The sequence below is a fragment of the Macaca nemestrina genome, chromosome 14 (assembly GCF_043159975.1).
Source record: "Macaca nemestrina isolate mMacNem1 chromosome 14, mMacNem.hap1, whole genome shotgun sequence".
NCBI classification, from domain to species: domain Eukaryota; kingdom Metazoa; phylum Chordata; class Mammalia; order Primates; family Cercopithecidae; genus Macaca; species Macaca nemestrina.
In genome coordinates this window covers 71,415,863-71,443,812 of record NC_092138.1, presented here as the reverse complement: position 1 = coordinate 71,443,812, position 27,950 = coordinate 71,415,863, and the positions used below count along the sequence as shown (strand labels likewise).

At 38.6% G+C, this 27,950-nt stretch overlaps 1 long non-coding RNA gene across 1 annotated transcript in view; it reads right to left on the bottom strand.

Annotated features, from left to right (window-relative positions):
* The window catches only part of LOC105480974 (uncharacterized), a 34,840-nt gene extending 13,606 nt beyond the window's left edge, over nt 1–21,234 (bottom strand). Inside the window, exons 1-2 of the long non-coding RNA XR_986691.3 lie at nt 21,124–21,234; nt 18,802–18,890 (exon numbers count right to left, since the gene is read on the bottom strand). This is a non-coding gene — a long non-coding RNA (uncharacterized lncRNA). The remainder of the gene's footprint in view (nt 1–18,801; nt 18,891–21,123) is intronic.
* Nucleotides 21,235–27,950: the final 6,716 nt, after the last annotated feature.

Here is a 27,950-nt window from a genome sequence, read left to right as displayed (position 1 = left end):
TCAGGACATAAGCATGGGCAAGGACTTCATGTCTAAAACACCAAAAGCAATGGCAACAAAAGCCAAAATTGACAAATGGGACCTAATCAAACTAAACAGCTTTTGCACAGCAAAAGAAACTACCATCAGAGTGAATAGGCAACCTACAGAATGGGAGAAAATTTTTGCCATCTACTCATCTGACAAAGGGCTAATATCCAGAACCTACAAAGAACTCAAACAAATTTACAAGAAAAAAACAAACAACCCCATCAAAAAGTGGGCAAAGGATATGAACAGACACTTCTCTAAAGAAGGCATTCATACAGCCAGCAGACACATGAAAAAATGGTCATCATCACTGGCCATCAGAGAAATGCAAATCAAAACCACAATGAGATACCATCTCACACCAGTTAGAATGGCAATCATTAAAAAGTCAGGAAACAGCAGGTGCTGGAGAGGATGTGGAGAAATAGGAACACTTTTACACTGTTGGTGGGACTGTAAATTAGTTCAACCATTGTGGAAAACAGTGTGGCGATTCCTCAAGGATCTAGAACTAGATGTACCATATGACCCAGCCATCCCATTACTGGGTATATACTCAAAGGATTATAAATCATGCTGCTATAAAGACACATGCACACGTATGTTTATTGTGGCACTATTCACAATAGCAAAGACTTGGAATCAACCCAAATGTCCATCAGTGACAGACTGGATTAAGAAAATGTGGCACATATACACCATGGAATACTATGCAGCTATAAAAAATGGATGAGTTCATGTCCTTTGTAGGGACATGGATGCAGCTGGAAACCATCATTCTAAGCAAACTATTGCAAGAACAGAAAACCAAACACTGCAGGTTCTCATTCATAGGTGGGAATTGAACAATGAGATCACTTGGACACAGGAAGGGGAACATCACACACCGGGGCCTATTGGGGGGAGGGGGAAAGGGGAAGGAATAGCATTAGCAGATATACTAATGTAAATGACGAGTTAATGGGTGCAGCACACCAACATGGCACATGTATACATATGTAACAAACCTGCACGTTGTGCACATGTACACTAGAACTTAAAGTATAATAATAAAAAAAGATACATGAAAAAAAAGTTTTTAAAGCAATAATCTCCTATGTTAAATCCATTTCTGCTCCCCAGATTCTTAACATGATTATCTTCACTGAAACATGGCTCATGAAAGATCTAGGGATTGCCAGAGATGCTTATAGTGTCAAAGAAGTAAACTATCAGCCATATTAGAGATGCATCTGCCCTCCTCATAAGAATTACAGGTGAGAAATTCCTTGCAACTGGGGGAGGCTATTCATCAAAAAGCCCATGAAGGCACCCTGGAAAGCAAGAGTCAACCTTACCTACACACCATGTCTACAGAGTTCTGATGCTATTTCACCAAGACAGTGCCCATGACATACGAACTTTATTGCTCCCCTTAACTCGTCTTCCACCTTTTGGTCCAATCTGCAGTTCTCAGAAACAAAGATTTGCAAAATAGAGAAAAGTAAATGTGCTAGATGGAGAAGTGCATCACTTTTCTCTCCTATTCAACTGTAGTTTGGCTGTAATAAAAAGTCCCAAGTGGGGAGGAAGAGAAGTCTCAACTTTAAACCGAAACTGAAGTATTAAGTATTACAGTGGACTTGATATTTTAATTATCAAACTGTTTCATGGCTTGCATTGACCTCAGAATTATGTATTACCTAACAGTAACTAGAAGAGTAATGGATCCTGCTGGAATGTTCATCCCGCGAGAGGATGAGAATTAGCCTCATACACTAACCTTTAAGATACAATGGGTCTCCAAATTAAGTTGCTTTATTATTACACACCATGAACTGTGCTTATTCAGTATAATGTTACACTGTCCTTATATTTCATTGATATTTATCCTATTAGCAAGAGCTAAATAGGATGCCCTTATGCAATCTGATATTTTTTCCCATAATTTCTACTCCTTCCTTCTCTTACTCTTCAAAATACATATTTCTTTGGAAATTTCCCAGCCTTATAGTTAACCTCTTATTTCAAAAACTGCTTTTAATAGCCCAACATTAGTTTTCTTCCCTAAATAACTTTTCCCCAGTTTGACACAACAGCAATGAGTGCCACTTACCTGGTTCTTAAGTGAACAGTGCCAGACAATCATGAGACTCAAAAGAATGATATTGCTGGATACTATGATAAAATGATAATATGTTCAGTTACCAAGATCAGTTGACACCTTCAATTGTGAAATTAGGATCAGTAATCCCTTCTCATAAGATTGATGTATGGATTAAGTTTAATACTATTTAAGAAAGTACCTCAAAGAGATTAAGTCACATAAAAGTCACTTAATGAAAGTCAGTTGACTCTAAATCTGATTTGAACTTCACTCTGTACAGCTCTATCTCAAAATCCCAGACAACAAATGTCAAAGATCCTTATGTTCCAATAGCATAAAGCACAATTTTACCACTGAGTTTCAAAATTCATTTGGATTAACTGGACTTTATACCACAAAGAGAAATAATGGAGGCCACAAAGAAGAAAAGTTTTTGAAGAAAGATAAACCAGATTGCTAATCAGTAATAATCATTTCCCATGGAATAAATTTATTTTTGACTGAAAATGAACAAGTTATACTTAACAGCAGGACCTATAACTGTATTAATATAACTTCAGTAAAATGCCATTAACTTTCTCTACCTCACTTCCTTGATCTTTAAAATGGTGGTTACGGTTATCGTTGATGGCTTTTATGACTGTCAAATTAAAAGTTATGTTCCCAATAGGAGAGACGGATTTGTGGATTTTAATAACATCTTTCCCCTCCACACAGTATTGCCAGTGATAACAAGTCCCTAGGACCTGAGCACTGGTATGAATGTGGACTCATATAATAGAGGTTATATTTATAAGTTTGTAAAATAGCATTAATAATGTCCCTCATCTGCCATAGTGCTCCAAAATTTTTTCCTTCCACAGTTGGCGAGAGGAAAATCATTCTTTAACTTTGTGAACAACCTTCAGAACTAATTTCAAAGGTACCAGGCAGGATTGCCAAGATAATAATGGACATCTAGAGAGTATTTGAGAAAATCAGATCTGAGGTTTTGCAATTCTGGATATAAAAAGAAGCCCCAGGTTTGACCAGATTATCTGCACAAAGAGAATTCATCCATGTGAAGCAGAATGTGCTGAAAGCCCCCAGGAAGGTTGTTTTTCTTAATGCCAGATTTCAAAGCAAGAAATACCACTAAATGAAACTAACCTTCAGCCTAGTAAGCACACGTGGGCTTAAAGATAGTTTGTCTTTTGAATTCAGTTTCTGTTTAGGATTTCCCTCATGTGCTGTTCAATATAATTAATTCTATACCCAGAAAAGCAGAAAGTTATTTCAATTCAGGGTACACTGTCATTTACAAAGCTTTCTACTAGAGGTTGGACACTCAGAACTGAGAATGCACGGTTGCTATTCTCAGATAGCAGGTGTAGTGATGTTCACTGAAGCACCTCTCTCAGAAATGCTGACATAATGCAGAATGTGACTGTATTAGTCAGGATTCTCCAGAGGGATAGAACAAATAGTGTATATATATATATGTGTGTGTGTGTATATATATATATATATATATATATATAGAGAGAGAGAGAGAGAGAGAGAGAGGAGTTTATTAAGGAGAATTGACTCACCCTATCACAAGCTGAAGTCCCACAATAAGGCATCTGCGAACTGAGGAGCAAGGAAACCAGTAGTGGCTCAGTCCAAGTCCCAAAGCCCCCAAAGTGAGGAAGCCGACAGTGCAGCCTTCAGTCTATGGCCAAACGCTAGAGAGCCCCTGGCAAACCACGGTTGTAAGTCCAAGAGTCCAAAGGCTGAAGAACCTGCAGTCTGGTGTTCAAGGTCAGGAAGCATGCATCATGGAAGAAAGATGAAAGCTGGAAGACTCTGCAAGCCAACTTATTCCATCCTCTTCCAACTGCTTTTTCTAGCCTCACTGGCAGCCAGTTGGATGGTGCCTACCCACATTAAGGGTGAGTTTTTGTCTTCCAGTACACTGACTCAAATGTTCATCTCCTCTGGCAACACCCCCATGGACACACCCAGAAACAATACTTTGCATCCTTCAATCCAACCAAGTTGACACTTAATATTAACCATTACAGTAAATAAAAGTTATGTTTTTATGAATCCTCAGTGGACCTCCTGGGAAGGCAGTGGAGGGGGCATGTAAGTGATGGCTTGTTCCAAGATACTGGAATGTAAGCTGTCAGTGAGAAACTGGAGTGGACATTGCATGTGCTCTACTCAGAGCCCTACAATCCTACAGTGACCTCGACAAAGGTGCCAAGAACATACACTGGGGAAAAGACAGTCCCATTTACTTTTTCCGTGTGCCCCTTCCCCATCTTTGGTGTGTTTTTGCTTTTGACAGCGCATACCTACAATGCTAATTTGGAAGGCTGCACTGTGGCTGCTGGAGCCATGTTGCCCAAGCACACAGAAAGTCAGAGGTGCCTGGGAATTCACATCCCCAAAGAGTATGGCTAAAGCGTACAAGAGTATAAAAGTTCAGCTACCTTGCTTTGGGATGGGATAGCATTGACATAAAATCTGCATTCCACAATTCTTTTATAGGATCAAGCTAACACTCCCTTCTGCAGGATTTTCTGAAACTGCACACTGTCCTCTTTCCTGTTCTACTTTCCACACTATCTTGCTAATTTCTCCCAGGAACAGGTCCTTAATCAATTGCTCACATACAAATCCTCTTCTCAGGGTCTTATTGACAGGAATCAAAACAGGCTATGCCCAAGCCCTTAGGAAATTCCATGGATAAGAAAGAAGTAAACCAAAAATGAAAAAAGAACATAAGGGTATACCCATGTTCATAGCAGCATTACTCACAATAGCTAAAACATGGAAGCAACTCCTGTTCATCAACAGATGAATGGATAAGCAAAATATGGTACATACATACAACGCAATATTTTTCAGCTTAAAAAGGAAAAATTCTGACATATGATACAACATGAATGACACTTGAGGACATTATGCTAAGTGAGATAAGCCAATCACAAAGGGACAAATACTATATGATTCCACTTATCTGAGGCACCTAGAGTAGGCAAATTTATAGAGACAAAGTAGAGGAGTGGTTGTCAACAGTCAGGAGTTGGGGGAGATAATGTAGACTTGCCATTTAATGGGTATAGAGCTTCATATTTGCAAGATGAAAGGAGTTCTGTGATGAATGGGGGTAATGGTTACACAACAATGTGAATATATTTAATACCATTGAACCGTCCACTCAAAAATACTTAAGATGGTAAATTCTGGGAGGCAGAGCTTGCAGTAAGCCCAGATGGTGCCACTGCACTCCAGCCTGGACGACAGAGCCACACTCTGTCTCAAAAAAAAAAAAAAAAGTATCTCCCACTGCTGGCTAAGGAAAAAAAGTCTCACATTCCAGGTATCCAGAGCAGGCTACAAAATGCTGAGACAGTTCAGTAGACCTCCTTAAAAGCAAAGCACCACAATCCATCCACAAGCCCCAACAAAGTCCTCCTAAAGGTGGCCAGGTTAATATGAGAGTAAGAGAAAGGAGATATCAAGATTGCCAGTTGGTGGAGTGGAGATCAGACACCAGCAGGTATAAGACAAAACTTTTAAAACAGTGCTATGTAGAAATAGAAAGAATTATTCCAACATTCATATGAAACCTAAAAAGAGTCCAAATAGCCAAAGCAATCCTAAGTGAATAGAACGAAGCCAAAGGCATCACACTACCCAACCTCAAACTATACTACAAGGCTACAGTAACCAATACAGCATGATACTGATACAAAAACAGACACTAGATTAACAGAACAGGTTACAGAACCAAAAAATAAAGCCGCACACCTACAATCATCTGTCTTCAACAAAGTTGACAAAAACAAGCGATGGAGGACAGGCACAGTAGCTCAAACCTATAATCCCAGCACTCTGGGAGACCAAGGCAGGCAGATCACTTGACACCAGGAGTTTGAGACCAGTCTGGTCAACATGTCAAAACCCCATCTCTACTAAAAATACAAAAATTAGCCGACACGGTGGTTCATGCCTATAACCCCAGCTACTCTGAAAGCTGAGGCACGAGAATCACTTGAACCCTGGAGGTGGAGGTTGCAGTGAACCGAATCATACCACTGCACTCCAGCCTGGGCAACAGAGCAAAAGTCTGTCTCAAGAAAACAAACAAACAAACAAAAAAATCCCCAGCAATTGGGAAAGGACTCCCTATTCAATAAATGGTGCTGGGATAACTGACTAGCCATATGCAAAAGATTGAAACCGGACCCCTTCCTTTCACCATACACAAAAATCAACTCAAGATGGATTAAAGATTTAAATATAAAACCTAAACCTATAAAAACTCTAGAAGAAAACCCAGGAAATATTCTGGACATCAGCCCTGGCAAAGAACAAACAACTCTATTTTTAAAAATGAGCAAAGGACATGAACAGACACTTCTCAGAAAAAGACATGCACATGCCCAACAAGCATATGAAAAAATGCTCATCGCTAATCATTAGGGAAATGCAAATCAAAACACAATGAGATACCATCTCATGCCAGTCAGAATGGCTATTATTAAAAAGTCAAAAAATAACAAATGTTGGCAAGGTTGCAGGGAAAAGGGAACACATATACTGTTAGTGGGAATGTACATTAGTTCAACCACTGTGGAAAGCAATTTGGAGATTTCTCATAGAACTTAAAATAGAATTACAACTCAACCCAACAATTCCATTACTGGATATATACACAAAGGAAAATAAATCATATGACCAAAAAGACACATACACTACTATATTCATCGCAGCACTATTCACAATAGCAAAGACATTGAATCAATCTAGAAGCCCATCAATGGTGGATTGGATAAAGAAAATGTGGTACACATACACCATGGAATACGATGCAGTCATATAAAAGAATAAAATCATATCCTTTGCAGCAACATGGATGAAGCAAGAGGCCATTATCCCAAGTGAATTTATACAGAACAGAAAACCATATACCACATATTCTCACTTATAGGTGGGCACGAAACATTGGGTACCCTTAGAAACAAAGATAGGAACAATGGACACTAGGGACTACTAAAAGGGGGAAGAGAAAGAAGGTGGTAAAAGCTGAAAAACTACCAGCTACCTATTGGATACTATGCTTACTACCTAGGTGACAATGTCATTTGTACCCCAAACTTCAGCATCACACAATATATCTATGTAACAAATCTGCACATGTACCACATGAACCCAAAATAAAAGTTGAAATTAAATTAATAAAATAATAAAAATAGTGCTATGGACTGAATGTATGTTCCACCAAAATTCATATGTTGAAATCTAACCCCCAATATGATGGTGTTTGGAGGCAAGCCTTTGGAAGGTGACTAGGTGATGAGGATAGAGGCCTTATGAATAGGATTAGTGCCCTTATCTTCCAGTGGCCTGAGAGAGTTTTCTTGCCTCTTCTGCTACATGAGTACTCAGCTAGAGGACAGCCATCTCTGCACCAGGAAACAGGCCCTCACCAGACACTGACTGCCAGCCTTGGCAGGCCTTGACCTTGGACTTATTAGCCTCTGTGAGGGATAAATTGCTGTTGTTTATAAGCCTCCTAATCTATGGGAGTTTGTTATAGCAACCCAAATGGACAGAGACAAATAGCAAGAAGAATTTACGAGTTACACAGAGATAAGCTCACAGGGATTTACCAGGGAGTGGACTCAGTCTGACAGTTTTTGCGTCTTCTAAAGGAGACAGCATGTGTACAAATCACCTCCCACTACAAAAGGCAAGACATGATGTACATTACAAGGCATATGCAAGTTGAATATTATGAAAATGCAGAGTAGAAAAAATTCTTCCAGATGAGAAAATTTGCAGCATCTGGGACCATGTGAACAAAAGCATGGAAATAGTGTATCGCAGGACATAATCATCTATAGATTTAAGAGGAGCTGTGATACAAGTTATAAATGCCATGATATATTGATTAAAGTGTTTATTAACTCCAGCAACCTCTAGAACTTACTCAAGTGTTACTCACTATGAGTGAGAACATGCAGTGTTTGGTTTTCTGTTCTTGCGATAGTTTGCTGAGAATGATGGTTTCCACCTGCATCCATGTCCCTACAAAGGACACAAAGTCATCCTTTTTTATGGCTGCATAATATTCCATGGTGTATATGTGCCACATTTTCTTAATCCAGTCTGTCACTGATGGACATTTGGGTTGATTCCAAGTCTTTGCTATTGTGAATAGTGCCATATGAACTTTAAAGCAGTTTTTTCCAATTCTGTGAAGAAACTCATTGGTAGCTTGATGGGGATGGCATTGAATCTATAAATAATCTTGGGCAGTATGGCCATTTTCACGATATTGATTCTTCCTATCCATGAGCATGGTATGATCTTCCATTTGTTCGTGTCCTCTTTTATTTCACTGAGCAGTGGTTTATAGTTCTCCTTGAAGACATTCTTTACATCCCTTGTAAGTTGGATTCCTAGGTATTTCATTCTCTTTGAAGCAATTGTGAATGGAAGTTCATTCATGATTTGGCTCTCTGTCTGTCTGTTACTGGTGTATAAGAATGCTTGTGATTTTTGCACATTAATTTTGTATCCTGAGACTTTGCTGAAGTTGCTTATCAGCTTAAGGAGATTTGGGGCTGAGAAAATGGGGTTTTCTAAATATACAGTCATGTCATTTGCAAACAGGGACAATTTGACTTCTTCTTTTCCTAACTGAATACCCTTGATTTCTTTCTCTTGCCTGATTGCCCTAGCCAGAACTTCCAACACTATGTTGAATAGGAGTGGTGAGAGAGGGCATCCCTGTCTTGTGCCAGTTTTCAAAGGGAATTTTTCCAGTTTTTGCCCATTCAGCATGATATTGGCTGTGGGTTTGTCATAAATAGCTCTTATTATTTTGAGATATGTTCCATCAATACCGAATTTATTGAGGGTTTTTAGCATGAAGGGCTGTTGAATTTTGTTAAAGGCCTTTTCTGCATCTATTGAGATAATCATGTGGTTTTTGTCTTTGTCTGTTTATATGCTGGATTACGTTTATTGATTTGCAAATGTTGAACCAGCCTTGAATCCCAGGGATGAAGCCCACTTGATCATGGTGGATAAGCTTTTTGATGTGTTGCTGAATCCGGTTTGCCAGTATTTTATTGAGGATTTTTGCATCGATGTTCATCAGGGATATTGGTCTAAAATTCTTTTTTTTTGTTGTGTCTCTGCCAGGCTTTGGTATCAGGATGATGTTGGCCTCATAAAATGAGTTAGGGAGGATTCCCTCTTTTTCTATTGATTGGAATAGTTTCAGAAGGAATGGTACCAGCTGCTTTTGTACCTCTGGTAGAATTCAGCTGTGAATCCATCTGGTCCTGGACTTTTTTTGGCTGGTAGGCTATTAATTATTGCCTCAATTTCAGAGCCTGCTATTGGTCTATTCAGGAATTCAGCTTCTTCCTGGTTTAGTCTTGGGAGAGTGTAAGTGTCCAGGAAATTATCCATTTCTTCTAGATTTTCTAGTTTATTTGTGTAGAGATGTTTATAGTATTCTCTAATGGTAGTTTGTATTTCTGTGGGGTCGGTGGTGATATCCCCTTTATCATTTTTTATTGCGTCTATTTGATTCTTCTCTTTTCTTCTTTATTAGTCTTGCTAGCAGTCTATCAATTTTGTTGATCTTTTCAAAAAACCAACCTGGATTCATTGATTTTTTTGGAGGGTTTTTTGTGCCTCTATCTCCTTCAGTTCTGCTCTGATCTTAGTTATTTCTTACCTTCTGCTAGCTTTTGAATGTGTTTGCTCTTGCTTCCCTAGTTCTTTTAATTGTGATGCTGATAAGAAACTTCAAAGAAACTAAAAATCTTGAAAAAAAAGTGGAAGAATTGATGGCTAGAGTAATTAATGCAGAGAAGGTCATAAACGAAATGAAAGAGATGAAAACCATGACACGAGAAATACGTGACAAATGCACAAGCTTCAGTAACCGACTCGATCAACTGGAAGAAAGAGTATCAGCGATTGAGGATCAAATGAACGAAATGAAGCGAGAAGAGAAACCAAAAGAAAAAAGAAGAAAAAGAAATGAACAAAGCCTGCAAGAAGTATGGGATTATGTAAAAAGACCAAATCTACATCTGATTGGGGTGCCTGAAAGTGAGGGGGAAAATGGAACCAAGTTGGAAAACACTCTTCAGGATATCATCCAGGAGAACTTCCCCAACCTAGTAGGGCAGCCCAACATTCAAATCCAGGAAATACAGAGAACGCCACAAAGATACTCCTCGAGAAGAGCAACTCCAAGACACATAATTGCCAGATTCACCAAAGTTGAAATGAAGGAAAAAATCTTAAGGGCAGCCAGAGAGAAAAGTCGGGTTACCCACAAAGGGAAGCCCATCAGACTAACAGCAGATCTCTCGGCAGAAACTCTACAAGCCAGAAGAGAGTGGGGGCCAATATTCAACATTCTTAAAGAAAAGAATTTTCAACCCAGAATTTCATATCCAGCCAAACTAAGTTTCATAAGTGAAGGAGAAATAAAATCCTTTACAGATAAGCAAATGCTTAGAGATTTTGTCACCACTAGGCCTGCCTTACAAGAGACCCTGAAGGAAGCACTCAACATGGAAAGGAACAACCGGTACCAGCCATTGCAAAAACATGCCAAAATGTAAAGACCATTTAGGCTAGGAAGAAACTGCATCAACTAACGAGCAAAATAACCAGTTAATATCATAATGGCAGGATCAAGTTCACACATAACAATCTTAACCTTAAATGTAAATGGACTAAATGCTCCAATTAAAAGACACAGACTGGCAAACTGGATAAAGAGTCAAGACCCATCAGTCTGCTGTATTCAGGAGACCCATCTCACACGCAGAGACATACATAGGCTCAAAATAAAGGGATGGAGGAAGATTTATCAAGCAAATGGAGAACAAAAAAAAGCAGGGGTTGCAATACTAGTCTCTGATAAAACAGACTTTAAACCATCAAAGATCAAAAGAGACAAAGAAGGCCATTACATAATGGTAAAGGGATCAATTCAACAGGAAGAGCTAACTATCCTAAATATATATGCACCCAATACAGGAGCACCCAGATTCATAAAGCAAGTCCTTAGAGACTTACAAAGAGACTTAGACTCCCATACAATAATAATGGGAGACTTCAACACTCCACTGTCAACATTAGACAGATCAGCGAGACAGAAAGTTAACAAGGATATACAGGAATTGAACTCATCTCTGCAGCAAGCAGACCTAATAGACATCTATAGAACTCTCCACCCCAAATCAACAGAATATACATTCTTCTCAGCACCACATCGCACTTATTCCAAAATTGACCACGTAATTGGAAGTAAATCACTCCTCAGCAAATGTACAAGAACAGAAATTATAACAAACTGTCTCTCAGACCACACTGCAATCAAACTAGAACTCAGGACTAAGAAACTCAATCAAAACCGCTCAACTACATGGAAACTGAACAACCTGCTCCTGAATGACTACTGGGTACATAACAAAATGAAGGCAGAAATAAAGATGTTCTTTGAAACCAATGAGAACAAAGATACAACATACCAGAATCTCTGGGACACATTTAAAGCAGTGGGTAGAGGGAAATTTATAGCACTAAATGCCCACAAGAGAAAGCAGGAAAGATCTAAAATTGACACTCTAACATCACAATTAAAAGAACTAGAGAAGCAAGAGCAAACGCATTCAAAAGCTAGCAGAAGGCAAGAAATAACTAAGATCAGAGGAGAACTGAAGGAGATAGAGACACAAAAAACCCTCCAAAAAATCAATGAATCCAGGAGTTGGTTTTTTGAAAAGATCAACAAAATTGACAGACTGCTAGCAAGACTAATAAAGAATAAAAGAGAGAAGAATCAAATAGATGCAATAAAAAATGATAAAGGGGATATCACCACCGACCCCACAGAAATACAAACTACCATCAGAGAATACTATAAACACCTCTACGCAAATAAACTAGAAAATCTAGAAGAAATGGATAATTTCCTGGACACTTACACTCATCCAAGACTAAACCAGGAAGAAGTTGAATCCCTGAATAGACCAATAGCAGGCTCTGAAATTGAGGCAATAATTAATAGCCTACCAACCAAAAAAAGACCAGGACCAGATGGATTCACAGCTGAATTCTACTAGAGGTACAAAAGCAGCTGGTACCATTCCTTCTGAAACTATTCCAATCAATAGAAAAAGAGGGAATCCTCCCTAACTCATTTTATGAGGCCAACATCATCCTGATACCAAAGCCTGGCAGAGAGACACAACAAAAAAAAAGAATTTTAGACCAATATCCCTGATGAACATCGATGCAAAAATCCTCAATAAAATACTGGCAAACCAGATTCAGCAGCACATCAAAAAGCTTATCCACCATGATCAAGTGGGCTTCATCCCTGGGATGCAAGGCTAGTTCAACATTCGCAAATCAATAAACATAATCCAGCATATAAACAGAACCAAAGACAAGAACCACATGATTATCTCAATAGATGCACAAAAGGCTTTTGACAAAATTCAACAGCCCTTCATGCTAAAAACGCTCAACAAATTCGGTATTGATGGAACATATCTCAAAATAATAAGAGCTATTTATGACAAACCCACAGCCAATATCATGCTGAATGGGCAAAAACTGGAAAAATTCCCTTTGAAAACTGGCACAAGACAGGGATGCTCTCTCTCACCACTCCTATTCAACATAGTGTTGGAAGTTCTGGCTAGGGCAATCAGGCAAGAGAAAGAAATCAAGGGTATTCAGTTAGGAAAAGAAGAAGTCAAATTGTCCCTCTTTGCAGATGACATGATTGTATATTTAGAAAATCCCATTGTCTCAGCCCCAAATCTCCTTAAGCTGATAAGCAACTTCAGCAAAGTCTCAGGATACTAAATCAATGTGCAAAAATCACAAGCATTCTTATACACCAGTAACAGACAAACACAGAGCCAAATCATGAATGAACTTCCATTCACAGTTGCTTCAAAGAGAATAAAATACCTAGGAATCCAACTTACAAGGGATGTAAAGGACCTCTTCAAGGAGAACTACAAACCACTGCTCAGTGAAATAAAAGAGGACACGAACAAATGGAAGAACATACCATGCTCATGGATAGGAAGAATCAATAATGTGAAAATGGCCATACTGCCCAAGGTTATTTATAGATTCAATGCCATCCCTATCAAGCTACCAATGGGTTTCTTCACAGAATTGGAAAAAACTGCTCTAAAGTTCATATGGAACCAAAAAAGAGCCCGCATTGCCAAGACAATCCTACGTCAAAAGAACAAAGTTGGAGGCATCACGCTACCTGACTTCAAACTTACTACAAGGCTACAGTAACCAAAACAGCATGGTACTGGTACCAAAACAGAGATATAGACCAATGGAACAGAACAGAGTCCTCAGAAATAATACCACACATCTACAGCCATCTGATCTTTGACAAACCTGAGAGAAACAAGAAATGGGGAAAGGATTCCCTATTTAATAAATGGTGCTGGGAAAATTGGCTAGCCATAAGTAGAAAGCTGAAACTGGATCCTTTCCTTACTCCTTATACGAAAATTAATTCAAGATGGATTAGAGACGTAAATGTTAGACCTAATACCATAAAAACCGTAAAGGAAAACCTAGGTAGTACCTCAGGACATAGGCATGGGCAAAGACTTCATGTCTAAAACACCAAGAGCAACGGCAGCAAAAGCCAAAATTGACAAATGGGATCTCATTAACCTAAAGAGCTTCTGCACAGCAAAAGAAACTACCATCAGAGTGAACAGGCAACCTACAGAATGGGAGAAAATTTTTGCCATCTACTCATCTGACAAAGGGCTAATATCCAGAACCTACAAAGAACTCAAACAAATTTACAAGAAAAAAACAAACAACCCCATCAAAAAGTGGGCAAAGGATATGAACAGACACTTCTCAAAAGAAGACATTCATACAGCCAACAGACACATGAAAAAATGGTCATCATCACTGGCCATCAGAGAAATGCAAATCAAAACCACAATGAGATACCATCTCACACCAGTTAGAATGGCGATCATTAAAAAGTCAGGAAACAACAGGTGCTGGAGAGGATGTGGAGAAATAGGAACACTTTTACACTGTTGGTGGGATTGTAAACTAGTTCAACCATTATGGAAGACAGTATGGTGATTCCTCAAGGATCTAGAACTAGATGTACCATATGACCCAGCCATCCCATTACTGGGTATATACCCAAAGGATTATAAATCAAGCTGCTATAAAGACACATGCACACGTATGTTTATTGCGGCACTATTCACAATAGCAAAGACTTGGAATCAACCCAAATGTCCATCAGTGACAGATTGGATTAAGAAAATGTGGCCCATATACACCATGGAATACTATGCAGCCATAAAAAAGGATGAGTTTGTGTCCTTTGTCGGGACATGGATGCAGCTGGAAACCATCATTCTTAGCAAACTATCACAAGAACAGAAAACCAAACACCGCATGTTCTCACTCATAGGTGGGAACTGAACAATGAGATCACTTGGACTCGGGAAGGGGAACATCACACACCGGGGCCTATCATGGGGAGGGGGGAGGGGGGAGGGATTGCATTGGGAGTTATACCTGATGTAAATGACGAGTTGATGGGTGCTGACGAGTTGATGGGTGCAGCACAGCAACATGGCACAAGTATACATATGTAACAAACCTGCACGTTATGCACATGTACCCTAGAACTTAAAGTATAATAATAATAATAAATAAATTAAAAAATAAAAAATAAAAAAAATAAATAAATAATAATAAAAAAAGAAGGAGAACAGAAGCCAGTTTTTAAGAGTACTGACTCCAATAATGATGCCATCATTAAGAGAGCCACCCTGGCCTTTCCTGTTGGCATTATGCCTGCCACCTTTAACAGAGTCAAGAGTCTCTTAGAAAACGTTTGAAACTCAGTTTCTAAATAAATTAAAATGTGAAAAATAAGTTATTTGTTTAAATAAAGGCCAAATCTAAAGTAATGAAAAATAGCTGAAATTCAATCAAGTAAATTGACAGTATGAGTAACTGCGGAAGTGCTTACTATGAAAATACTATAGTTACTACTCTTCCATTTCCATTTTTCCTTAAGTTGCTCCATTTTAGGAAATTTTAAGTAAATGTTTTTGAGGTGCCTAGCGAATATGATCAATTTTTCACACACACATTTCTTTTCTTTTTTTCATTTAATGAAGACAGCCTAGTGAAGGCACTAAACCACTTTGAATATGTCTTGTAAATAATGAAGACAGAGTTTGAGCCGATGGTTTTTATTCCATAACCAAGATGGACATCAGTAAGCCACCAATGAGGTTGATGTTGGTTTTGTTGTTATTGTTGTTGTTGTTGTTTAAGTGTTTAAGGTGCTATTCCTGAGGGAAAACGTAAGATAAGGATACATGATAAGTAATTTATTAGGAAGTTTCCCAGAGAAAACTGGTGGAAAAATGGAGAACTGGGATAGGAAACCAAAAAAAAGGCTGAGCAAGGATGTGATACCAAGAAAAGTCTTGCAGTGAGCTCAGTCTGAAGGGGAATTCTGGAGACTGACCATGTAGTTGTGGTAGCATAAAACAACAAAGCTGGAATATTTATATTCCCACCTGGCTTAATTTTGGTTAAGGCTGCCCCTCATGAACCCTGAAAGCACATCCTTCTCTCCAACTGGGCAGGCAAAGTGGGTTCCAGCAGCCTTTGTGTAGCCCTACAGAAAATGAATACAGGGACTGGCTGCTGGAAATGAAAGTACACCTGGAGTCTGTGTACAAGGAAAAGGTAAAGGAATCCAAAGGGACCATGGCTGAGGACTTATAGTGTCTGCGACAAAACATTACTGAAACTTTCAACATTTTGTATGATCATTTGACTAAGAAATTGATTCAAATGGTTCAATGGGGTTTCTATATCCACAGGTCTAGCAAACTCACTGTTAAAAAAAAGTCCCCAGTGATTTTCATTGTTACTAAATCCAACAAATATCTTTTGTTCACAGCTTACTCCTATTCGTAGCTGTGCCATTGCCTCCCTATTGAGACACAGTCCTCTTCTCTCTCAGCTTCTCTAACACTGCACTCTTGTAGGTCCCTCCCACTCAGTCTCCTTTGCTGGCTGTTTATATTTTTCCATAGATCTTAAAACTCATTCCCGGGCCTTTCTTTAAAAAAAATTATTTACGTTTTTTTTTATTTTTAAACAATCTCAAACCCTCAGAAAAGTTGCAAGTGCAGTACAAAAATTTTTTATCTGAAATATCTGAACGTAAATAGTCAACAAAATGCCCCCTCACCATTAACTATGTTATTGTGTATTTCCTCCAATGAAAACATTCTCCTACATTGAAACAACACAATCATCAAAATTAGGAAATTATTACATAGATACAATAATCTCGTCTAATTCCACATTTTCTTCCTTCATCTCATCTATTCCCACAGCTTTAAAGACCCTAACACCGTAGTCTCCTCATTTTGAATCTCCATTACAGATCTCTCCTCCAAGCTTAAGCCTCACTGCCAACTGCTTACTTGGTATCTTCGCTTGAATATTTTTAAAACCATATCAATTTTAAAGTACCAAATTTAGAAGCTCTGCTGGTCTCTGCATCCTATATTTTGCATCCAGATGGTCAGGACAGTGCCTGGGACTCAACCTGATTGTTTTCTAAATTCCTGTATATAGTCCCACAGCATTCCATATGGGCAATACTTCCAAATATAGCATGGATGCGTTCACTTCTTTCCACCTGCACTGCTAAAACTGTGGTCCAACCTTAGTCTTTCATCTGGATGACCACAGTCATCTCCCAACTAGTCTTCCTGGTGTTACTTCTGTCCCCTTCAAATTCAACCTCCAAGTAATAGCTAAAATGATTGTTTAAAATTGAATTCTGCCATTTTCCCATTAAAATACTTTATTGGCTTCCCATGGCATTGTAACTCCTGTCACTGTCCTGATTAAAACACTTTATTGTCTTTCCGTGGCATTTAAAATTAAATATGACAATGTCCTGTAGCACGTGGCCTCTGCGTGCCTTTCCGACGTCATCTCACATTTCCTCTGCTTGTTTTGCTTTGTCACACAGGATTCTGACATTTCCCAGACAACTCTCTCTGCAATGGTCCTGGGACACCCTTAATACTAGCTCTCCACATACGTGGTTCCTTCTCATCCTCTTAGGTCGCAGCCTAAATATCACCTCCTTGAAGAAGCCCTCCCTTATCCCTGTCTCTGTTTATTGCTTCTTATCCTATCATTATTTCTGGAAATATTTCTTCTTTAGCACTTATCACAATCAGTACCTCTTTTGTTTGTTCATCGAACTGTTTAAGTGTTCCCTCCACTAGAAGGTAAGCTCCTTAAGGACAGGCATCATATGTGTTGTTCACCATTGCATCCCAGTACCCAACAGTGTCTGATTCACATTCGGTGCTGATTTTTTGAGTAAATGAATGAATAAAACACCGGGATACTACATCTTATTTCACTGTCACTCCTAATAACTTGACTGTTTGAGGTCATTTAGGGTATCATCACTTTATATAAAAGACCTGACCAGAGACCAGGCATGGTGGCTCACACCTGTAATCCCAGCACTTTGGGAAACCAAGGCAGGTGGATCACTTGAGATCAGGAGTTCAAGACCAGCCTGGCCAACATGGTGAAACCCCCATCTCTACTAAAAATATTAGCCAGTCGTGGTGGCACATGCCTGTAATCCCAGGTACTCAGGAGGCTGAGGCAGGAGAATCACTTGAACCTGGGAGGTGGAGGTTGCAGCGAGCTGGGATGGTACTGCTGCACTCCAGCCTGGGCAACAGAGTGAGATCCTGTCTCCCCTCCCAAAAAAAAAGAAAGAAAAGAAAAAAGAAAAAGATCTGACCAAATCTTAATTATGACCAACAAGCAAATTTGTAATCCTGGGGGAAAAAAAACTGATGCTTTTTTTTCCATGTTGAATTGGTCAGTTAAACAGGTTTATATATGACAGATAACTTTTCAGAATGGGCACAAGACTTTCCAGCATCATACTGTCTCTATTTTAGATAGTTATGCAGATAGTTTCACTGATATGTTCAAACTGTTTTGTGTCAAGTCTTCTCAACTGTCCTTATTAATGTCTGGTAGATTCAAGGAGACTAACCCCTGGCAACCATTTATTGAAACTAAGAAGTAGTACTTGACTTTTTAAAATTATTTTCCTCCTTATTTGACAAGTTTTATTTTAGAATCTTAAAAGAGGATCCAATTTAGTTGATGGGTTTTGGCCCAATTTCTACATTATTCAGTTAAGCTAACTGGATGTGTTAGATGTGTGAATACTTTAAGACGATGCAAGCTGACACTCTCACTTCTAGGAAATTTGTTCTTTATAGTATGCATAGTTTATTATCCTTTGTCAATGCTAATTGAGATTAACAAATTGACATTATAGATGCTATCATTTAGTAAGATGTGGCTTCCATAAAATACCATTTATTTTTTATTTTAATGATCAATGTAATTAACAGGTATTCATTGTAGAAAATTTGGAAAAGGCAGAAAAAAGGAATTATCAACAAAATTCCTCCTAGAAATAACCCTGTTACTGCATTTTGCTATACGTTATTTCAGTCTTTCTATTTACACATATACATATTCATTCCTTCACTCACCTATTCGACAAACATTCATTTAGTATCACTTGTCAAAAACAAGTCTAGGTGCTGCTGAACAAGACATATACATTCATGAGGCTTGCATTCTAGGGAAGAGATAAAACAAATAAATAAGATCATTTAGTCGGTGACAGAACACAAAACAAGTAATGTGACAGAGTGAAGGTCATAAATGGGGAGACAGTGAGGGCTGGCTACTTTAGAGAGGGTGAACAGAGAAAACCTTCCTAAGAAGAAAATTTTTGACATGAGACCTAAAGAACAAGGAAGAGCCAGTCATGAGAGGATGTGCAGGAAGAACATTCCAGGCAAAGGGAACAGTACATGCAAGGAAAGTTCTGGTTGTTTCTAGTAATTGCCACTAGGTTATTGTGATTGGAGCTAGAGAATAAAAAGGCCAGGACCTCTCATATGAATTATGCATTTTAACCAGCTTTGTGTGAATTTTTTTGTTTATGGTATTTCTGACCTAGAGAGTTTAAATTTTAGTGTTGTCAAATCAATCTGTCTTTTTCCTTATTTTTCCCATTAGAAAACCTTTTAGCTAAATTTCATTCTGAAGAAAACATTCACCCATGTTTTCTTTGGGTACCTTTATTATGTCATTAATACATCCACAGTTTATTATAATGTATAGCAAATATTTACATGGGAATTTTCCCTAAGTAAATAACTCATGTCTAAGCACAGCATTTATATATACTTTAAGTTCTAGGGTACATGTGCACATTGTGCAGGTTTGTTACATATGTATACATGTGCCATGTTGGTGTGCTGCACCCATCAACTCGTCAGCACCCATCAACTCGTCATTTACATCAGGCATAACTCCCAATGCCATCCCTACCCCCTACCCCCTCCCCACAATAGGCCTCAGTGTGATGTTCCCCTTCCCGTGTCCAAGTGATCTCATTGTTCAATTCCCACCTATGAGTGGGAACACGCGGTGTTTGGTTTTCTGTTTTTGCGATAGTTTGCTAAGAATGATGGTTTCCAGCTGCATCTATGTCCCTACAAAGGACATGAATTCATCATTTTTTTTATGGCTGCATAGTATTCCATGGTGTATATGGGCCACATTTTCTTAATCCAGTCTGTCACTGATGGACATTTGGGTTGATTCCAAGTCTTTGCTATTGTGAATAGTGCCACAATAAATATATGTGTGCAGGTGTCTTTATAGCAGCATGATTTACAATCCTCTGGGTATATACCCAGTAATGGGATGGCTGGGTCATATGGTATTCCTAGATCTAGATCCTTGAGGAATCGCCATACTGTTTTCCACAATGGTTGAACTAGTTTACAATCCCACCAACAGTGTAAAAGTGTTCCTATTTCTCCACATCCTCTCCAGCACCTGTTGTTTCCTGATTTTTTAATGATTGCCATTCTAACTGGTGTGAGATGGTATCTCATTGTGGTTTTGATTTGCATTTCTCTGATGGCCAGTGATGACGAGCATTTTTTCATGTGTCTGTTGGCTGTATGCATGTCTTCTTTTGAGAAATGTCTGTTCATATCCTTTGCCCACTTTTTGATGGGATTGTTTGTTTTCTTCTTGTAAATTTGTTTGAGTTCTTTGTAGGTTCTGGATATTAGACCTTTGTCAGATAAGTAGATTGCAAAAATTTTCTCCCATTCTGTAGGTTGCCTGTTCACTCTGATGGTAGTTTCTTTTGCTGAAGCACAACTTTTTGAATGATCTTTTCTTCTCTGCTTATTTTGATGGTTCCATTAACATATACTTATTTCTTATATTGAAGGCCCATGAAGAGAAGAGTGATAATAGCAGAGTGATCTAAACAGTGTTTTAGGATATTTATTCTGGCAAAAGTTTGAACCGTTTAAATAGAGATGGTCAGGAGCTTGAAAAGTGGAAGACCAATTGAAAAGCTACAGTAGTTATTCAGACAAAAGGTGATAAGGGCTTCAATTAGGACAATAATACTGAGAAAGGAAGAGAAGTCACAGATTCAAAAAAAACTGAAGACACCAAATAAATAGAGCTCATCAAATGACTGGAAAGTATGGCTGAGAAAAAAATAATTCTGAGCAGAACCCAAAATATAAAGCCTCTATATCTTGATTCATTTTACTTGTTCAGAATCAAATGCCTACTCTTACTCATTTATTCTGAACTCTAATAAAATATTGGAACAGGGAAGAATAAACTAATCTTTCTTCTTGGCATATTGAAAGCAAAAATCACAAAGCCCAGTTACAAACTGAGTCCCATGCTGAATTTAAAGTCCCCAGTCCCATCTATCCCCACTATCCCCACTAACTCCTTCAAACCCTTGCTTATCTAGAATTTACCTCTGTAGGCTGAGTGATACTTATTTCAACTCCAGCTCTCCAAATCTTCACACTTGTTTCTTTTTCTTTCAGGATAAACAATGTGGCTTCCTTCTGGTCCTCACCTAGATTAGCCTCACCAACAGCAAGAATTTAGTTAATGATTAGGGTTGTGATAAGTTTTAAGATAGTTCAGTAATTCTTGGCTATAAGTCACTCATCACCTAACTTGATCCAAGTCTTTCTGAGTCTCCAAACTAACACCCATAGTTCTCTGGTAAATATCTCTCTGTAGAAATTCTACCAACACAATAATGTAGATTAAACAGTTCTCCCCAGGTGTTGATCCTGGTGGTTTCCAAGGTGAAGGAGGCCATCCACCCTCTCTTCTTCTGCCAAATCAGTTTTTCTAGACAGTCAGAATTATAAAAGACTTGAACATAAAGACAGAAATGGCATGCTATCATGCACTGCTAACTGTGGCATTATAATACATAGGGTTATGAAATTATTTATTGTGTTTACTGTAAAAATGTTGTTTAGACAAAAAAAATTGTGTTTGCCAAACTACCATCAGAGTGAACAGGCAATCTACAGAATGGGAGAAAATTTTTGCCATCTACTCATCTGACAAAGGGCTAATATCCAGAACCTACAAAGAACTCAAACAAATTTACAAGAAAAAAACAAACAACCCCATCAATAAGTGGGCAAAGGATATGGACAGTTCTCAAAAGAAGACATTCATACAGCCAACAGACACATGAAAAAATGCTCATCATCACTGGCTATCAGAGAAATGCAAATCAAAACCACAATGAGATACCATCTCACACCAGTTAGAATGGCGATCATTAAAAAGTCAGGAAACAACAGGTGCTGGAGAGGATGTGGAGAAATAGGAACACTTTTACACTGTTGGTGGGATTGTAAACTAGTTCAACCATTATGGAAGACAGTATGGTGATTCCTCAAGGATCTAGAACTAGATGTACCATATGACCCAGCCATCCCATTACTGGGTATATACCCAAAGGATTATAAATCATGCTGCTATAAAGACACATGCACACGTATGTTTATTGCGGCACTATTCACAATAGCAAAGACTTGGAATCAACCCAAATGTCCGTCAGTGACAGACTGGATTAAGAAAATGTGGCCCATATACACCATGGAATACTATGCAGCCATAAAAAAGGATGAGTTTGTGTCCTTTGTCGGGACATGGATGCAGCTGGAAACCATCATTCTTAGCAAACTATCACAAGAACAGAAAACCAAACACCGCATGTTCTCACTCATAGGTGGGAACTGAACAATGAGATCACTTGGACTCGGGAAGGGGAACATCACACACCGGGGCCTTGCATTGGGAGTTATACCTGATGTAAATGACGAGTTGATGGGTGCTGATGAGTTGATGGGTGCAGCACACCAATATGGCACAAGTATACATATGTAACAAACCTGCACATTATGCACATGTACCCTAGAACTTAAAGTATAATAATAATAATAATTAATAAATAAATAAATTGTGTTTGCCAGGGGTGTGACTATTCCATTGGTGTGCGGTTTTCAGCTGATGAAAAAGTTCTGGAAATAGATCGTGGGTGCTGATGGTTGCACAATAATGTGAAAGTACTTAATACTACTGAATTGTACATTTTAAAATAGCTAAAATGGTAAATGTTATATGTTATATGAACTTTATCACAATTTTTAAATGAATATTGTTGATGCCATTATCTAGATTTCAAAATGATCTATCTATAAATATCCATGAGAGGAATGTCTCATTATATTACCATTATGAATTGCATAGTGAATCATATTTCCCTGGAATACTGGCATACAGGAAGGTTCAATTCAACTTTCATCCCTCCCCTGACAAGTGCATGACTTTTTTTTTTGAGACGGAGTCTCGCTCTGTCGCCCAGGCTGGAGGGCAGTGATGCGAGCTTGGCTCACTGCAAGCTCCACCTCCCAGGTTCACGCCATTCTCCTGCCTCAGCCTCCTGAGTAGCTGGGACTACAGGTGCCTGCCACCACGCCCGGCTAATTTTTTGAATTTTTAGTAGAGAAAGGGTTTCATAGTGTCAGCCAGGATGGTCTCGATCTCCTGACCTCGTGATCCACCCACCTCGGCCTCCCAAAGTGCTGGAATTACAGGCATGAGCCACTACACCCGGCCCATGCATGCCTTTTTTAAATAAACTTTTATTTTAGGTTCGGGGGTACATGTGAAGGTTTTCTGCTCCTCTCCCTCCTCCCACCCTCCACACCTCCCAGTGTCTGTTGGTCTGTTGTTCCCCTTCTTGTGTTCATGAGTTTTCATCATTTTGCTCCCACTTTTATAAGTGAGAATTTGGTTTCCTTTTCCTCCGTTAGTTTGCTGATAATAATCTCCAGCCCCATCCATGTTCCTGCAAAAGACATGATCCTGTTCTTTTTATGGTTGCCTAGTATTCCATGGTGTATATGTACCATATTTTCTATATCCAATCTGTAATTGATGGGCATTCAGGTTGATACCATGTCTTTACTATTTTAAATAGTGCTGCAGTGAACATTCACATGCCTGTGTCTTTATGACAGAATGATTTCTACTCCTCTGGGTATACACCCAGTTATGAGATTGCTGGGTTGAATAGTAGTTCTGTTTTCAGCTCTTCAAGAGTTGCCATACTGTGTTCCACACGGCTGAACAACTTTACACTCCCGTCAACAGTGTGTAAGTGTTCTCTTTTCTCTGCAACGTCTTCAGCATCTGTTATTTTCTGACTTTTTACTCATAGCCATTATGATTGATGTGATATGGTATCTCATTATGGTTTTGATTTCCATTTCTCTTGTGATCAGTGATGTTGAGCTTTTTTTATATGCATGTTGGCTGCATGTATGTCTTCTTTTGAAAAGTGTCTGTTTATGTCCTTTGCCCATTTTTTAATGGGATTGTTTTTCTATTGTAAATTTAAGTTCCTTGTACATACTGGATATTAGACCTTTGTCAGATGCATAGTTTGCAAACATTTTCTCCCATTCTGCAGGTTGTCTCTTTACTCTGTTGATAGTTTCTTTTGCTGTGCGGAAGCTCTTTAGTTTTATTAGGTACCATTTATCAATGTTTGCTTTTGTTGCAATTGCTTCTGGTGTCTTTGTCATGAAATCTTTGCCAATTCCTATGTCCAGGATGGTACTGCCTAGGTTGTCTTCCGGGATTTGTACAGTTTTGCCTTTTTGGTACTAAGCTAATTCCAGACTCCATCATAGTTTCCTAACTTTTTCTTTTCTGTCTCATTTTTCATGTCTATTTTCAATTTATTTTATCTTACTACTACTATATGTGGATTTTTGTAAGATACCTTAAATCATTTTAATGACCCGACAGAATATAAATAACCTAAAATCAAAATATGACCAGATATAGTGTTTGCTTATTTTATCTCTCATAATGTGGTCTCCTTTCCTGGTGAGAGCTTCAAAATGGTCCTTGTATTGAGATCTCCAAGAAATTCTATTAGACAAATTGTTTTTTGATAATTAACTTACTCAGAGTGAACATATTCTTTTTACTGACTTTATTTGCACCTGGTATTTTCCTTTGTTAGTGGAGCACCAACCATCAAACACCATATTATAAATGCAGTGATAATGATGAAATGTCCTTAACTCTGAGTAATAACCACTACTAGGAAACTGAATCACACTTCCTGTCTGCCAGGTTTTTACTGCTTTCCATGCTTACAAGCAAAAAGGCTTAGCAATGCCTTTTTGTCCTAAAGTGCAAAAATTTGCCACCTTTTAGAAAAAGAAGTAATAGACAACTATAATGTGCATTCTTCTTTTTATGGCAAATTGGAAACAAAAAAATAATTCCTCATAGCAGCAATGCAAGCTTTTGTCCTTGGAGGATGGGAGAGATTCCCCATAAAACAGAGGCTGGTTACAGTGGCAGATAATATTCTTAAATAAATATCTCCATGTTTGGTCTAAAACAAATATTGAATATATGGACATTTAGAATATGTCTTGGAGATTAGATGGGTCATCAAGACTGTAGTTCTGACTAATATGGTGACAATATTAATTACTTTATCCATTTGCTCAACAAATATTTGAGCTATATGTACTGAGTACTGTACTATGCCCCAAGGATAAAACAGTGAGAAAATATGTTGACTCTTTAGTCAAGGAGAGAGATAAATAAACATACAGTTATCATAAACATATCATATTGTGCTAGGAAGCACAATATAGGTGATTAGGGAAAGCTCCTAGAGAAAGTGGCATCTACATTGAGATCCGAAGTCAATCTTAGGAGAGGTGGGACTGAACTGGAAACCAAGAGCTCTTTCCAAACAAAGGGATGAGCACATCCAAAACAGAGGAGAGGAGAGAATGGTACATCTGAAGAGTAAGTAGCTCAGTATGGCTGGAACTTAGAAGGCAAAGGAGTGAACAGCTAGAAACAAAGCTGGAGGAGGAAAGCAAAGGACATTTGAAGGAATTTGAGGGTCATTAATATCTAGGGTTTATTCTGAGAAAACTGGGAACCACTGAGGTTTTAAAGTAAGAGAGGAACATGATCAGATTTACATTTTAGTAATAAACACCTAGCATCAGTGGATGGGATTGGAGTAAAGTCAAACATATCAACATTTGCAGAGAGCAAACCATTGCAGCAGTATAGGTAAGAAATGATGGGCGGGCACGGCTCACGCCTGTAATCCCAGCACTTTGGGAGGCCGAGGTGGGCGGATCACGAGGTCAGGAGATCGAGACCATCCTGGCAAACACAGTGAAACCTCGTCTCTACTAAAAATACAAAAAAAAATTAGCTGGGCGTGGTGGTGGGCGTCTGTAGTCCCAGCTACTCACGAGACTGAGACAGGAGAATGGCGTGAACCTGGGGGGGCAGAGCTTGCAGTGAGCTGAGATAAGGCCACTGCACTCCAGCCTGAGTGACAGAGTGAGACTCTATCTCAAAAAAAAATTAAAAAAGAAATGATGAAGACCTAACCTACTGTTGCCTAAATGTTTTGATCATGCACTCATATCATTAAAATAATCTTGAACAATGTGTTCTTATTTTATGCAAATTTATATAAACTATAAATATGTATTATTGCATTAATAAAACTAATTAACAAAAATAAATAAAATAAAATAGAGACAAAAATTCAGTATTTTATTCTTACATCCCAACAGATTGCCTTATACACATCCCCAAATGAACATGCCACACTCTGAAGACCACTGGCCTGAACAAAGAAAGTGAAAATAGAGGAATGTTAATAAATTGGAGGGACAGATAAGATATACAAGAATATTTGAATGATTGAAGATGGAGAAGAAGAGAAATAAACACCAGAAACACCTGGGTTTTCAAGGTTTGGGTAGCTGGTGCTATATATTGAGTTATGGTGCACTGGAGAAAAAATAAGGTTTGGCTGGAAAAAAAAATAGAGCACCTTTTTGTACATACTGAATTGAGATAGTGAAGCACAGCAAACACTAGTTTAAGCAGGTATGGTGATTAATATTGAGTGTCAACTTGATTGGATTAAATGATGCAAAGTATTGTTCCTGGGTGTCTCTGTGAGGGTGTTGTCAAAGGAGATGAACTTTTGAGAGAGTGGGCTGGGAAAGGCAGACCCACCCTTAATGTGGGTGGGCACCATCCCCTTGGCTGCCAGCGCAGCTAGAAAAAGCAGGCAGAAGAAGGTGGAATGAGCAGAGGTGCCGAGTCTTCTGACCTTCATCTTTCTCCCATGCCGAATGCTTCCTACCCTCGAATATCAAGCTCCATGTTCTTCGGCTTTTGGACTCTTGGACTTACACCAGTGGTTTGCCAGGGGCTCTTGGGCCTGAGACTGAAGGCTGCACTGTCAGCTTCCCTACTTTTGAGGTTTTTGGACTCGGACTGATCCACTACTGGCTTCCTTGCTCCTCAACTTGCAGACGGCCTATCATGGGACTTCACCTTGTGATTGTGTGAGTCAATTCTCCTTAATAAACCCCCTTTCATATATACATATATCCTATTAGTTCTGTCCCTCTGGAGAACATGACTAATACAGCAGGTATGGAGAGAGTTTATTGGGCACTGACATATGGAGATACAGAAAAGTCACCTCACCTTTCTGGCTAAACTCAGGAGTCACAGAATTTTTTTCAGTTATGATTAAAACTGGGAATTCTCTTCCTACCAATTACACAAGGATCTCCTTTCTATTTGTGGCTCATAATTAGGGAACTCTATGAGACAGAAAACATTAGACTTTCCTTCATGAAGGTATCAATTTCCCTTAAGAATCTTGGCCTTCCATAAGAATGATACAATGGAATTTGGGGACTCTGGGGAAAGGATGGAAGAGGGGAAGGGATAAAAGACTATACATTGAGTATAGTGTACACTGCTCGGGTGATGGGTGCACCAAAATCTTAGAAATCACTATTAAAAACTCATCATGTAACCAAACACCATCTGTTACCCAAAAACCTATTGAAACTTAAAAAAAAATTAATTAAAAAAAATATCTTGGCCTTCAGTTCTGGTATTCCATTAATCCACTACATCAGGGTTTAGTAATGGGTACCATTAGTTAAAATACCTGAAATGTAATATGTTCCTTAAATGAAGATAGGCTCTCTGTGACCTCTAAACTCATGTACTTCAAGGCAACTCCTTTAGAAGCTAGAACATCTATTCTAATATAAAATTTGGAAGCTCTAACAACATAAAAATATCTACTATTTACTGATTGAATCTAATGTCATACAGACAGCTAATGCAGAAGTCATCTGAAAGCTCCCAATGTCAGTCACTGAGGCTCACTGTG